The 16,818-nt window shown below is 37.2% G+C and overlaps 1 protein-coding gene across 1 annotated transcript in view; it reads right to left on the bottom strand.

Annotated features, from left to right (window-relative positions):
• Positions 1-16,818, bottom strand: part of CNTNAP5 (contactin associated protein family member 5) — a 959,167-nt gene that overhangs the window by 820,434 nt on the left and 121,915 nt on the right. The gene's annotated exons all lie outside the window — the stretch shown is intronic.

Genomic DNA, 16,818 nt, shown 5'->3' with positions numbered 1-16,818 from the left:
TGTCCTTTATAGCTGTTCCTATAAACCCTTCACTCTTTTCCTCCATTATCCCCTCCCCTCTCCCCTCTGATCACTGTCAGCCTATTCTCAATTTCACTGTCTTTGGCTATACTTTGCTTGCTTGTTCATTTTGTTGATTAGGCTCCTGTTAATGGTGAGACCATATGGTATTTGTCTATGCAGCAAAAGAAGGAGCTCATGCCCTTTATGACAGCATGGATGGACCTGGAGAGCATTATGCTAAATGAAAGAAGCCAGCTGGTGAAAGACAAATACCATATAATCTCCTTGAGGTTGGTTTCTAGTTTCAAGGCCCTATGGTCTGATAAAATGCTTGATATGACTTCAATTTTCTTAAATTTGTTGAGGCTTGTTTTATTTTATATTATGTGGTTTATCTTTGAAAATGTTCCATGTGCACTTGAAAAAAATGTATATTTTGCTTCTTTGAGATGAAAGGTTCTGTATATATCAGTTGTGTCCATTTGCCCTAGGGCATCATTCAATGCCAGGATATCCATGTTGATGTTTTGTTTGGAAGATCTATCTTTTTTTGACAGTGGGTTGTTAAATTCCCCTACTATACTTGTGTTGCTATCTATATCTTTCTTGAAGTCCTCCAAAATTTTCCTTATATATTTGGGTGCTCCTATGCTGGGTGCATATAAGTTTATAAAATTTATGTCTTCTTGACTGATTCTTCCCTTGAGTATCATGAATTGTCCTTCTGTGTCTCTTTTTATGACCTTTACTTTGAAGCCTATTTTGTTGGATATAGGTATTGCTAACCTGGCTTTTTTTTTTCCCTCTCTGATTGCTTGGAATGCTTTTCTTCATACCTTTACTTTAAGTCTCTGTAGGTCTTTTGTTCTGAGGTGGGTCTCTTGTAGGCAGCATATGTGTGGATCATGTTTTCCTTTCCATTCAGCTACTCTATGTCTTTTGACTAGAGCATTTAGTCCATTTACATTTAAGGTTATTACTGATAGGTATTTATTCTTTCTCTGCACTGTCACATTGGAATAACAGATTGTCACATATTTGTTTTTATTCTTTGTTAAATTTTTATTTTATTTTCTCTATTACCATTTAGCCCCTCAATGTCATATATTTGTGATAGAAAAACCTGACAATCACCTTGTCCAGTTCCTTTCTTTCCCAAATGAGGAAGATGGGGAAATACCAAGTGACTTCATGATGGTCTTATAGTTTGTTAGAGACAAAACTGAGAAAAAGTGTTCAAACTAACTTTTCAGCGATTAATTAGAGGGCTCACCAAAGTATGACCCACAGGCCAAATCTGGCTTGTCACATATTTTTATGAAGAGGACTATATTGGAATGTAGTCACATTCTATTCATTTATATATTGTCTATGGCTTTCCTGCTGCAACAGCAGAATTGAGTGTTGCAACAGGGGTGGTCTGGCCTACAAGGCTTATTTACTATCTGGCTCTCTAAAGAAAGTTTATGGACCCATGATGAAGAATTCCAACTTATGAAGTAAGTTACCACTCAAATAATTTTGTATCTGAGTGGGGAAGAAACAATCAACATTATTTGACTATTTTACCCTTTTGTCAGTTTTATATCCCAAAAGACACATATTGTCACAGGTGCAACTTCAACATTTAAGACAATTGTGTCTGTTAGGGCACATGACTAGAAAGCAAGTGCTGAAACACATGAAATATGAGTCTCTTAAAGTCACTTCATATGAACTTTTCCCCCAGGTTTGCAATGACCATTGAGAAGTTTTTACTTAAGGAGACTTGTTGGTAGTTGAACTGTATGGTTCCTGTATGCGTTGAGGGCAACTCCCTGTTTAATTCACCAACATGCACACACCTCTAGTACGCCTTCTCTACACCTGTCATGGACTATTCAGTGTCAACCTTTCAATAGAAAATAAACAGCAAATGCCTACTGTGTTGAGCTGCAGTGCTAAGATAAACTATATTGACTATCCGATGGCAAAAGAACCAGCAACCTAGGTCTTAAACATGCAGAGATCTATGAAGTAAGCAAGAAATAGTTGAAATGCCATTTCTAGTGGGGTGGGGGAATGCTGTCACAAAGACATCAACATTTTTTAACTTGTTAACAGGTTTGGCATAAACATGTAATTGTTACCTCAACAAGTCCTTTCATCACTCAATAGTACAAATAAAAGCTCTAAGTGCTGTGCTTTAGGTTGTCAGGAATAGAAAAATCCAAACTGCTTTAAATCGGTAGTACAATTTGTCTCATGAAAGAAGAAAAGGGACAGTGGCTCCAGGATTATTTAATTTAGTGGCCCAATAATATTATATAAAACCCATGTTCTTACTGTATTTTCCTTTACCAACTTCAGCATGTCATTTTTATTTTAAAAACTGCCAAACTAGCGTATTTCTGACACATCTAATAAAAGAAATATGAGTTGTTTCTTCTCAAAAATCTTTTTTAGGGCAAATGAATCCTTTGTTTTACTAGAATTGTTCACATACCCATTCTATAAGTAGGTCAACCAAGTGAGCCACCCAGACAGAGCCAGGGCTGGATGGGTTACTAACATCACATCTTATAAATCTCACCTAGCAAATGAATAATGAGGCTCAGAGAAGTTACATAACCTACTTTAAATTATAAAACTTGTATTTTAGTTCTAATTTTTGGTATTTATCACCTTATTTCTTCTAAAAGGGATTGTAACATATTAGAATTTTACCTGTAGTATAACAAGATAAAAAGGAAGTGAGTAGGGAAATTTCTATAAAGGAATACAAAAATACAATTGCTAAAAAGAAAAATAAGGTGGGAAAATCTGGAAACAAGAGTTAGATTTGCCTCTTGCTTTTCTGAGTCAAAGTGCCTGACTCAGCTGGCTCTCCACAGAGTTGTGAAGGAGCCAAACCCCAATGTCACAGGAATAGGTGGTAATGAAGTTTTATATGCAGTAGCTCATTCATTTGTTCAGAAACACTTATTGAATACAATCTAAGGGTTAGGTAATATAAAGTTAACCCACCAGGCTTTGCTCTTAGAAAGAGGGATGCTGTGAGAGACATAGGCAACCAGATTCCCAGTACAGCTCATCCAATGCTACAGTAGAGAATCACCAAAAATAAGAACCAGAACACTGAATGACTGTAGTGACCCTCCTCTATTTTACACACACACACAATGCACAGTCACACACGCACACAAGCCTGAGCCCCAGTGGCCTTGTAACTAATGACAAAGTGTTATGGATGGATTCTTAAATACAATTTAACTCTTCCACATACTTATAATGTGCCAGGCTCTGTTCCATGAACTTTGCATACATATTAGATCATTCAGTTCTCAATAAACTACAGGATAGATGTTCTTATTATTCTATTTTACAAAGAAGTAGCTGAGGACTAGAGATGATAAGGAACTTCCCTGGGTCACATTATTGGGCCCATAGGGAGCTAGGGTTTGACCCAGACCTTCTAACTCAAAGGGTTAAGAAGAATGTTCACATCACTAGTTCCACACTCTGAACTGGCATAGATGTTAGTTCAGGCCATTCCCACAACTGTTGTTGGGCTGTGGTTGGCAAGGAAATGATGGTGATACTTCTTCGTTTCACAGATGCATGAAATGAGGCTCAGGGAGCAAAGATCACTAATAAGTTCATTTTGATGGTCAGTGGTCAGTCTGGAGTTACAGTGACATCTTTCTGTTTTAAGTCTCTCCTCTATTCTTCAAGCATCTTGACTGGCCCTACTACCTCCTGCCCTTTGGCCTTGCCAGAATAACAAACAATCTCCTTGGTTTTTTCAGACTTGACCATGAGAGTTTTGAAGTATTAATCTTACCTTGAGGTTAAAATTAACAATTACAAGCATCTGTCAGTTTTATTTGATAAAGCTCTCTGAGATTGTGTTACATTAACTGGAATAAACCTGCCTTTTCCCCTAACCTTCTTTCAAAAGCACTTTTCAAAGCTCACTACAGTCCTGCTTTGACTGTGCGTAGAGACACTAGGGTATGCTCACTGTCTCCAGAGTGGAAAAGGCTTGTATTGTTGCATTGATCCAGTTGCCCTCCTTCCAAACTTGCAGAAGACTCAGTCACTGAATCAAGAATTGGTTTCCCTGGAGAACCACAACAGTGTAATCCTTTCTTCTCAAGGGTAAATTTATTTTGTCTTTGACTTCATGAATCCCGTGACTCCGAACATGTTAAAAAGACTAGAGACAAACCTCAATGCAAACTTTCGTCTGCCCCCTCCATATTATGCATGTTAAAAATATATATCCATATTGCCTTGAAAAGCAATTCAAGGGTTAAAGTATTCAAACAAATTAACCAGGAAAGAAAAATAAACATGGTTAGAAAAGTCAAATTCTGGGAGATGAGAAAGAGAAAAATTTTACTTTTTCTAAACAAGCTCATTAAAGTAAATATATTTTAAGTAGGCCCATAACTAATAACATTTTACACAAGCACACATATGCATACACACTTCATTTAACAAATAGTTCCTTTTCCGTTTCCATGTGCCCATATCATGGGCTCAGTTGAGAATTCTGCAGGATAAAAGTGCTATTGGCAAACTCAAATATGGTTAAAGGAAGTTGAATAGCAGCTTTTGAAGGAGCTAAGAGTGTTTAGAGTATAAAAATGAAGGTCAAGCTGAGGCATTATCACTGCCTTTCAGTATCTAAAGGGCGGTCATGTAGAAAATGCAATAGACTCATTTTGCATTTTTCCAAAATGCTGAACTAGGATGACTGATTTTTTATCACTATAAGGGAAACAAATTTTTGATCACTATAAGGGAAAAATTGGGACAATTAGTGCTGTCATAAAAGGAAATTGGTTGCTTCTGAGAATAACAAAGTCCCACCCTCCCCGTGAAGCATTTCAAAAAGGGGCTTATATGGCAATCTGTCAAGGGTTTTGTAGAAAGGATTCACACTTTAGTTGAACAGGATCAGTGGTTATTACTCTTGGCTGTTAACAATTCTGATACTCAGGCCCCACCTTCAGAGATTCTCATTTAATTGGTCCACAGTGGAAACTGGACATCAAAATGTCCACTCATGATGGGATCCTAAATCCCCATTGGATCTTAATGTGCAACAGAAGTACGGGGCTAACCCTGGCCACATGGCTCAGTTGGTCAGAGCAGCCTTTCAGTAAACGTTGCTGGTTCCATTTCTAGTCTGGGTATGTGCCTAGATTGCGGGTTCAGATTGTGGGTTCAATCTCTGATTGAGGCATGTAAGAGAGGCAACCAACTAATGTTTTTCTCTCACATCTCTCTCTTTCTTTCTCCCCCCTCCTTTCCTTTCTCTCTCAAATCAATGGAAACATGTACTTGGTTGAGGATTTCAAAGAAAGAAGCAGCAGCACAGGTCTAGAGGATGCATTTATCCCATCATTCGACAGATATTTATGGTGCAAATACTGAAGGCTCCATATCTGCTCTGAGCTAGGGAGACTAGCAGGTGCTAGTGGTATCCACCCCTTTATCCCTAACACTTCATCCCTACACTTCAACACATAAGACTTCCCACCAAAGGACCTGTTTTCCTTTATCTGAAGATTGATTTTTCCCATGGCAGACCTCTTTGCAGATCACATAATAAGAGAGAAGTACCAGAGAATTATCTGTCCTTGGAAGTATCCTCCAACCCAGGATTGATGTAACCCACTCACCCCAGAGGCATACATATGAGCTATGTGTTCTACACTATCTCTCAGAGGTTCTCCAGTGGAATTTAACTCCAGTTCCACCTCTCTTCTCCTTCATTAGCTGATATCATTCACTTTGTAATACCCTCTTTCTCTTTCCTGTCTCACTTCCTGGCCTCCTACTGTTATTCTCTTTATCTCCTAAACTCCTAGCAGCTGAGTACTAGGTTCATGGTCTATCCTGGGAAAATCCAAACTAAGCAGATAGAAAATAATTAAGCACATCCAGGCTTGGGGGAGTTCACTATATAATGAGGAAAGCCAACAAGCGAGCAAAACTTGTAAGTAAAGGGATCATATCTCAAATACTCTGATGAGATTACAGATTAGAGTCATTTATCTGCTCCTTTGCACTCTGTTATCAAGCAGGTAAATCAGTATCTGAATACAGCATGGTTTCTTGCCAGGAGTTATACTCTACACCAGCATTCTATGCCCTCTTGAAATCATAGAGCTGATAATTTTAAATATTCATTGAACAGCATTTATTATACAGGATCTATTCACATTTTATCTGTTTTCTCTTTTTTCCTATTTTTTGATCAATGTCCTTATCTTTCCTCCTTTTACAGAAAACAAATGGGTGATATGAATTATTTAAATTATGTCATTATGTTTTGAAGGGTGAAATTTCTTAAAAATCTTCTGTCAGAAATCCTGACCTCAACTTCAGCCATAGCCCAGGGGTTATTTTAGATTGGCTGATTCCTGCTGGATTATTTTAAGCAAAATTAACCTCAGAGATGATCTATATGACCTTAGTTCCAGGATGCTGTATGGAACCTCACCAATTGTTTCCATAGCAACCCAAGTTGCTAGTTGCAAGTTGATGAATGAGGATGATTTTCATTTGTCAGCCCCTGAGTTACAATTCTCTTTTAATAGGAAACTACAGGAGAAATATGATTACCAAACAGAGGTGTGTATGTTTTAATAAAATAAAATTGTCAGCTATTTTCTTCAAGATTTAAGTTTAGATTCCAGTTTATTTGTCCTTTTCATGGTTTCTCAAAACTGTCATGTTCCTTTTGAAAGTGCTGATGTCACCTTATTTGGAGTGCTTTCTATGTGTCTCCCCACATTTCTGGTCTCCCTCCAGCTATGAACCCACATTTACTGTCTGCAGCTCTTCCTCCATGAAACGTGAAATCCTCATTAATCTCAAATAGTAATAATATATCAACTTTAATTTCATAAGATGTATATAATTGTTATGTTATTGTAAGAAGTGGAAGGGTTAACAACCTAAGTTTTGGCAAAAGGCAGATTTGTGAGCCCAGCTCCACTGTGTATTAACTCTGAGTCCTTGGCTGTTTGCTTCACCTTCCAGAGGCTCAGATTCTTCATTTGTAAAAACTGAAAAACAGTAAAGCTTACCACACAAATTTATAGAAAGGATTTGATGGGATAATGGATATAATGTACTTATCAAGGTGCTAACACATAGTATATATTCAGTAAATAACAGCTAAATCATTCTTCATATTTTGCCACTTTGTGGGAGAACATTCACACTAGAAGCAAGGATGAGAGTCAGACAAGCCCTATTTCACCACTCTCCTGTATGTGGTTTGGGAAAATCTAGTGCACAGTCAGCAGGTCTCCTTGCCTCTTTCTGGTTCCACTTCCTTATCTATAAAATTCATTGTCCACATTCTACTTCAAAGAGTTTTGCTCAAGTTTAATTGAATGAGTCACCACATGAAAAGCACTTATCACTATGCTTTTAGTAGATGACCAATAAATACATTTCCTTCATTCCACTTATTCCACACTGTCCTGATGTAGTTGCCAGTCACCAGTGGCTTATAGCCACAGCCTTGTGAATCATCTGAATAGTTTCTAAGTATGAATGTTTAAACTTAACACAAAATTTGATGCAGATTTGTTGCTCTACTCACTCAGTCATTTTGAATGCCATGGCCACACAGTGTACACACTCACTCAATGCTGTCCACTTCCCCTACTGATTAACACAGTGACGTCATCATTGTTCAGGAACCTGCATTCTAGCCCACTCTTCTTGGCTTCCAGGTTACACTGATGTTACACAAAGTGTTCTTGTTATATTTTTTTAAAGATTTTATTTATTTATTTTTTAGAGAGGGAAGGGGGAGAGAGAGAGAGAGAGAGAAATATCAATGTGTGGTTGCTGGGGGCCATGGCCTGCAACCCAGGCATGTGCCCTGACTGGGAATCGAACCTGTGATGCCTGGTTCACAGCCCGCACTCAGTCCACTGAGCTACACCAGCCAGGGCTTGTTCTTGTTATATTAACAGTGGCTGGATTTTTTTCAGACAGATTTTATATATATATATATATATATATATATATATATATATAAATACATCTCAGCAATCCATTTTATATATATATATATATATATATATATATATATATATATATATATATATATATAAATACATCTCAGCAATCCATTTTGGTCCAAATGTCAGTGAGTTAAGATATTTAATTAAAATTCATATGACAACAGAGGATAACATATTTAAATTATTAAAACATAGACTTATTTAGGAGCTCATTAAGAGGTCCATTTAAGGAAGGATATCCTAGCACTATAATGTCTAAAATCACACAGCTAGGAAGTGACAGAGCTGATTTTTAAACCTGATTTATCGCACTTCCAACTCTGGGACAGGTTGGAAGCACTGATCAGTCCAGAAAGAGCAATCACCATGCGAGCAGGCAGAGGAAGGTGTGCCTGGAAGACACGGGAAAGTGATTATGTTTATGACACTCCTCTGTTTAGAAACTTTCCATGCCTTATCATTGTTCTTTTGTTACAGCCCAAATTTCTGACACCAACCACAGGCCTTCCCTTGTGAGCATCAGGCAAATTCACCCTATATTATTGACTGCTTAACCTTATATACAATGATCCATTATCCCAGATTGCTTTCAATGGTACGGTTTTCTCCCATGGAGCCTTGATGTGTGCTCTTCCTATTCACTGGAAATATTCTTTCTCTGCCCCACTCAGCAGTCTTAGTATGGATATCACATCCTAGACCATGTTAGTCCTCTACATAGAACTCCCTAAGTGCTACCCTCACATTCATATCTCTAACACAGATTTTATTACTGGGTCATGTAGTATGTATTAAATAGGCATTAAAAATGCCTGAACAAACTGTGTATATCCGAAAAAGGACAGAGAGCTCTTCAGAAGGTGAAAAAGGGGTTCTGAGTAAAAACTACCCAATGTCCATTACCCCAAATCTCTAGATTATTTGCTCCCATTATCTATGTCTATAGCCAATTGATGAACTACTAGCAGAGACTCTGACTAGTAGCTACAACTTTAATTGAGTAAGTGAATAAATGAGTGCATAAAGTTAATTAATGGAAGCTGAGATACTCACATCTTGGGTATGTTGAGAACTATGTGTCACTGCATTTCAAGTCTCCCTTTCATGTAACACAGTGACTTAAATACAGTACAGTCACTGTAACACAGTGACTTAAATACAGTAAATGCCCAAAGGTATAAATGTTTTGATAAAACAGCAGATATGAAATTTCTAGGTTTTTTTTAAATCAAAAATAAATTTTACAGGCCATTGCAGAAAAAAAGAATAGATATTCTGATCAGGGGTTAAGTTCTTTATTTCCACAATACTTTTGAAAAAAGTAGACAGAATTAAGGACTTCCTTCCTCACTCCACTGATTCTAATATTTATGTAATAATAGAGAGATATCACGAGTTTTGGAAGCTCAGATTTTCAACTGCTTGGATAGGAAGAACCTTCCCAAAATTTAAAAGTCAGGCCCCTCATTTCTGTCAGGATGGGACTGGGAGGGTCAAGAAGTTGTTCCTGTCACTGTTTACAGAGGCCAGTGGCATTGTTCCAGCAGCGGCAAAGGACACACAGGTGGCCTAGCCAGGTGTGAGTTGTCCAATGTTGTTGGCTCCTTTCAAGCTCTAGGAATTTTATGTTTAAAGTCAAGGCTATAGGAGGGGAAGAAGTGCTGGCAGTCAGGATGGCATTATTATTTCTCCCTTGGATTCTCACTGCTCATTTCATGTCTGCTATAAGAACTTATGATAGCCCTTAAAAAGAGTTGAGGATTTTTTTTTGTTTCTTTCATTTTTCATCCTGTTTGAAGAAAATCTCTTATCCATGGATTAGTAATGCTGAAAACCATGTTATTTGCCCTAGTTACCCATCTTAAACAGAGCTCTGAATCCAGATAATGCCAGGCTCTTTGTGACATTAACCCCTATCTTCAGCGCCATCAGAATACAGTTGATCTTTTTCTGGGCTGATTTCCTTCATCATAGACACTACCTTGAATCAAGTGGTAGCAAACTCCAATTTCCTCCCTATTAATGATTTAATGACTGGAAGAATGGTGAGAATGGACAGAGACTGACTGGAGGGGTTTGTGTAGTCTAGTTGGAAGTAAAAATGAGTTTAATGGAACACTTGAAGAGTCCAAGGAAACATATACTAGATGTAACTAATCTGGTATACAAACAATTAAAAAGGCAAATGTGTCCTAAACTTTGTAGAAACTCAGTATGTTCAAGGAAAACTGTTGATAATATTAATTTAATCCACATATATGTGCCTGCATTATGTGTATATGTATATGTACATAATAATAGGGAACAAAACCAACACAGGTCCCTGCCTGGTGGTGATCTGGTATTTCCACTGTAAAATATTTTCTGAATTAGTTTTAGGGATATATAAACCAAAACTAAGTGAGGATATTTAAAAGCATGCAATGCCCTGAAAATTTTGGAAGATATGTTTATCAACATAATTTAATTAAAATAAATAATATAATAAAGTAGCTTATAACCCTTGAAACCATGGAGCAGTTAACTTGGAAGACCCTGGTGTAGGCAAGGCATGAGACAGCTGGGAGTGACTTAGCCAGATGCCTTCCTTCATTCATACATTGCTTCAACTCACATTTGTCAAATATCTTGAGGTACCATTCTGTTTACAAATGTAAGGGGATGCTTTTACTCAGCAACCCTCAGCTCTATTGGGAGATTATGCAGTATATTTATGATTTTATGGACTCATATTTTCCTAGAGTGGAAGCAACTTAAGAATGGAAGCTTTCTTAAGGGTAAGCTACTCCAATTTTCATTGCATAGCAGGAATTCTGGGTAGTACAAAACCTAAGCCAGGGTCTTTTGATGAAAGGAAGTCTAGCAGCAGATCAGTAAGTAGCTTAATCCATCTGTGATAATCCAGACTCTTGCAGGTACCCTCAGGGATGCAGGTCCATTAGAGAGACATCTAGGGCACAATGGGTACACTATATTGCAATATAAAGAATATTTCATATTGCAGAGTATCACTAAGACTTGGTGTAGCCACTGTGGAAAACAGTATGAAGTTTCCTCAGAAAACTAAGAATGAAACTCCCTTTTGACCTGGCAATTCCACTGTTGGGATTATACCCTAAACCCTGAAACACTGATTCAAAAGAACCTATGCACCCCAATGTTCACAGCAGCACAATTTACAATAGCCAAGTGTTGGAAGCAACCTAAATGCACATCTGTAAATGAATGGATCCCAAAACTATGGTACATTTACACAATGGAATACTAAGCAGCAGAAAGAAATTAAGGAGTTCCTACCCTTTGCAAAAGTGTGGATGGAACTGGAGAGCATAATGCTAAGTGAAATAAGTCAGGCAGTGAAAGGCAAATACCATATAATTTCACTTATAAGCAGAACCTAACCAACAAAACCAACAAGCAAAATATAACCAGAGACATTGACATAGAGAACAGACTGATGGTAACTGTAGGGGATGGGGGAGGGATAATGGGAGAAATAGGGAAGGGTCATCAAGAAGATATATGAATGACCCATAGACAAAGTCAAAGAGGGTAGGATTAAGGGTGGGAGACAGGGATGGGCTGGGGGTGGGTATTGGAGGGGTGAAAATTGAGACAACTATACTTGGAAAACAATAAAAAAGAAAAAATACAGTATTAAAATGTATTACAGTTCACAATCCTTTATCTGCATTTTAAAAATCAAAAAAGATCTGAGGTTAAATAAGTGTTTCCCATAACTCATTTGATGAAGAAACCTAACTTGAACTAATGTGGGCTGATATACCTTTATTGGTTACTCTTTGTGGGAATATTCATATATTTTGCTGCAGAGATATGAAAGTATTTTGCTAAGAACACTGCCTCAGACCCTACTGGGTGTTAGTAAATGTATAGTACATGCATTGAATTACATTTCTAAATTTTGAAAAAATTCTGAAAGCTAACCTGGTCACAAGATTTCAAATAACAGATTATGTGTTGGCCAGGGCTCTCATTTCCTTCATGACTTTTTTTAAACTCTACCTTCTTCATGATGAACCCTACTTTGATCACCTAATTTAAAATTGCAACTCTCCCTCATCTGCCAGGCTCTGGATCCTATACAATAGTTTTTCTCTTTCTTATATCACCTAAACACTTAAAGTGGCATCTGCCACAGAGGAAGAATTATAAAGTGTTTGTTAGAAAATAAAATGCTATATCATTCACTTGGTATGCTTATTGTCTCTCATGTGCACCCCCCAACTCCCAAACCCCTAAAATATGAACTCCAAAAAAGACAGGGACTATCTAATCCCTAGGAAACATACCAATCACTAGGAAAGAGTGGACATTAAAGGAGCTCACTTAACCATATTGAGTGAAAGAATATATTAATTTAATTTATTGTTTTTACAAAAAAAACTTGAGTATTTTAATTTTTTACAACTAAAATAAAAAAGGAGAAGATAAAATTATAAGACTGTAATACAATATACATGCTACAGCAATATTATATATACTTTTATTCTTATTTATTCTTGATTTATTTAAGGTTAAGTCACAGTGAAATGTGTTTTGTAAGTATGACTTTTAACAGCTTCATAAGATTCTAGTATATGGATAAAATATAATTTACTTAAGTATTTTCCAATGTTGAAGTTTATTTTCAAGTATTTGTTTTCATTGTTCTTAGATGAACATAAAATTTTGTGCATGTTTCTCTATGTCTATGCAAATCTTTAAAAGGCAAACTCCTAGGTGAAAGGTAAGGGTGTTAAGATCCTTAGCATTGAGGGAAATCAAATTTGACAAGAAAATATCCTAATATTCCTGTGTCCTGCATCTGTCTTAGGGAACATCAGGGGAGGTGAGCTGTGTGTGTGTGTGCATGTTAGAGCATAACTTAGCAGCATGAGTGATTTTGGCACACTTGGCATCTAGACATTTAGCAACTTAGGAGCCAAATGCAAATGGCAGTTTGTAGTTGAAAGCATACCTGTCCAGGTGTCAAGAGAGATAGCACTAGCTTCCTGGATTCAAATACCTGTCTGCCTCTCTCTGCACTTTGATTTTCCCTTTCCTTGACTTAACTGCTTTAAATGGGTTATTCTGAATATGAAACAAGATGTTTCTTATGGAGATCTTTCAAAAGTAAAAGTCACTGTAAATGACGAGATGTTATTACTTCAACACAATGGCCACAGAAATATTTGTCAGCTTTGTATTATTTATAGTCACTATCAAAATGCATCAAATTTCACTTTTCCCTGTGAAATGCAAAGCTCCAATCTCCATTACATATACTTTAAAACATCAAATCTTCCCTACAATTAATAACATTTGGGGCACAAAATTCTCAAAAATAGACTTATCTCTATTGGTACAGCAACAGGATGTACTAATGAGAAACCAAAGGAAGTAGGTAATTATAGACCAGAGTCTCTTTTGCCACTCTCTGGAGAACACTGAAGCCTTCCTAGTGTAACCAGGAAGCATCTCTGAGTGTTAATCTTTAGATTACACTTTTTTTCTCTGCAGAGGTGAAGGGTAGTTGGCAATTTCACAGTGCAAACTGCCCCACAGCTTTTTCATGGGATGGACCTACCTTAGGCATGTTCCCTAAACTTTCATTAACTTTAGTATCTTCCAAGGGGGAATAATTCTCTGTTCAAAGGCAAGAAAATAATCAGATAGCATTTGGAGCCTTTTTTTTTAGCTTTGGAACTCTGTGTGTGTGTAGTGAACAAAAGCAAGAGAAGGAAGGCAAGAGAGAGAGAGAGTGGATAGGGGAAGCCACTGAAGAGACTCAAATCACATGGGTTCTTACATGCCATATTAAGGAAACTAAGTAGAAAGCATCAGTAACAGAGCCACTCATTATTCTGTCAATAATAGAATTAAATAGGTTTTCTTTCAATCTTAGTGGCTGATATTTCTATTTGTTTGACAGCAGAGCACGGTTCCCCACAAGCCTCTGACAATGACACATCAGTGGATAACTCAGGGTATGGCATGTGTGGGTCAAAATGGTGCATCTTAGAGAGACTCTACAGCAAGGAAACAAAAGTTTAAGATCTTCATGGAAAGGCATGCATGCTTATTCCTAAAAGTCACAGTCTCTTTACTTTTGGGAATAAGACTTCATAGCAAAACTTTTTTCAGTACTGCTTGATTAAGAATACCAGATCTGCTAGGACAGTGATGACAAGTTCTTTCATGTCCCCTGAATGAAAACAAGGTATTGAAAATTGCTCTATATAAAATTATGACACAACTCTTTTTAAGAATCAGTAAACCTTGGCATACACTCACTCCTCTCCTCTTGTTGCTTGTAGTTGTTTTATAGGATATAGGACAGGACATGTGGCAGAGATGATTAGTGTCTAGTCAGTATTTGGATTTTCTCCAAATTATCAAAATCCTGTGAGACACTGACATAGAGAAGCAGGAAGGGGGCTTTGGCTGCTACTCCACCAACTATTCGCCTTCAGCTTCCTCATCTATAATGGGTAATCTCTAATTTTCCTCTTTGATTTAATATTTTCCTTTTTTTCTTAACTTCTTCTTTAAGTTTGAGTAATATTATGTACAAATGGTTTTAAACTATTACCATCAAAATAGTTGACTAAAATGTGTATAATTATAATACATTTTTAAACACTTTTTATTGTTGTTCAAGTGCAGTTTTCTGCCTTTTCCTCCCACCTCTCCCCACCACCCCTGTCCTCCCCACCTCCCTCCCTGTTGCCACCCACATCCTTGTTATTGTCCATGTGTCCTTTCTAGTTGTTCCTGTAAACCCTTCATACTTTTCTCCCATTATCCCCTTCTCTATGGCCACTGTCAGCCTGTTCTCAATTTCAATGTCTTTGGTTATATTTTGCTAGCTTGTTCATTTTGTTGGTTAGGTTTCTGTTAAAGGTGAGATCATATGGTATTTGTCTTTCACCTCCTGGCTTATTTCACTTAGCATAATGCTCTCCAGTTCCATCCATGCTGTTGCAAAGGGTAGGAGCTCCTTCTTTCTTTCTGCTGCATAGGATTCCACTGTGTAAATGCACCACGCACAAAAATAAAATCAAGGTGGATAAAAGATTTAAATATAAGTCTTATAAATATAAGCACCATTAAAGTCATAGAGGAGAACATACGTAGGAAAACATCAGATATTCCACACAGCAATATTTTCACTGTTATGTTTCCTAGAGCAAGGCACATAAAGGAAAGAATAAACAAATGGGACCTCATCAAAATAAAAAGCTTCTGCACAGCTAAAAAAAACAGCATTAAAATGAAAAGAGAACCAACCATATGGGAAAACATATTTGCTAATGATACCTCAGACAGGGGTTTGATATCCAAAATATATAAAGAACTCACAGGAGTCCACTCCAGGAAGACAAACAACCCAATTAAAAAATGGGAAAAGACCCAAACAGACACTTCTCCAAGGAGGACATACAGAGGTTCCAGAGACTTATGAAAGTATGCTCTTTAAAACCACAATAAGATACCACTTCACACTGTTGAGAATGGCCATCATAAACAAAGCAACAAACCATAAGTGTTGAAGAAGTTGTGGAGAAAAGGGAATCCTAGTGCACTGTTGGTGAGATTACAGACTGGTGCAACCACTATGGAGAACAGTATGGAATTCCCTCAGAAAACTAAAAATGCAACTGCCTTTTGACCTAGCAACTCTGCTTCCAGGATTATATCCTAAGAACCCTGAAACACTAATCCAAAAGAACCTATGCACCCCAATAATCATAGCAGCACAATTTACAATAGCCAAGTGTTGGAAACAACCTAAGTGCCCATCAGTATATGAATGGATCAAAAAACCACGGTACACTTACACATGGAATTCTATGCAGCAGAAAGAAAGACAGAGCTCCTGCCCTTTGTTGACAGTATGAATGGAACTGGAGAGCATTATGCTGAGTCAAATAAGCCAGGTGGTGAAAGACAAATACCATATTGATCTCACCTTTAACAGAAACCTAATCAACAAAATGAACAAGCAAGCAAATGTAACCAAAGACATTGAAATTGAGAACAGGCTGACAATGGCCAAAGGGAAGAGGGGAGGGGATTATAGGGGGTGAAAGGGTGAAGGGTTTGTAGGAACAAGGGGAGTGGCAACAGGGGAGGGAGGTAGAGAGGGCTGGGGTGGTGGGGAAAGTTGAGGGGAAAAGGCAGAAAACTGCACTTGAACAACAATAAAAATGTTTAAAAACTATGGTGATTTAATATTTTTCAAATAATCTTCATTAAGAAAATATGTGCTTATTGCTGATTTTTAAAAATAAAATTCAGCAGAATATAATTGCCTTCAAATATGGATCAAATGGGGTAAGGAGGTGTTGGCAGGGTATTCCCTTGGCCTACCTTCAGGTTTAAAATGCTAACCCTTTTCCACAGTGTTTATTTCCACAAACTGATGTTACTCCTCAATCTTAGAACCCCCTGCCATTTCTTTCACACAGAATGGCTACCAACTTCTCCATATGTTCAAGTCTGGCCATCATTTCTTACACTGTTTTGATACTTGGCAACAGGATTTATAGACATATATGTCAATCTCCTTACTAGAATGTAAACTCTTTGAAGTTAGAGACTGGTTTTAATCCTATACTTTATTATCTTAAAGCATCCAAAAGAACAATGTCTTATTTGTATTCAATACATGCATACTGATGAATGAAAAATTTCTCTAGAATTAGACTTCACTCATGTAACTTGGTTCTACACAATTAAATCTATATAATTAGTGAATGGTTTCACAGTT

The sequence above is a fragment of the Phyllostomus discolor genome, chromosome 4, assembly GCF_004126475.2.
Source record: "Phyllostomus discolor isolate MPI-MPIP mPhyDis1 chromosome 4, mPhyDis1.pri.v3, whole genome shotgun sequence".
In the NCBI taxonomy this organism is placed as follows: domain Eukaryota; kingdom Metazoa; phylum Chordata; class Mammalia; order Chiroptera; family Phyllostomidae; genus Phyllostomus; species Phyllostomus discolor.
This window is presented reverse-complemented; position numbering and strand designations above follow the sequence as displayed.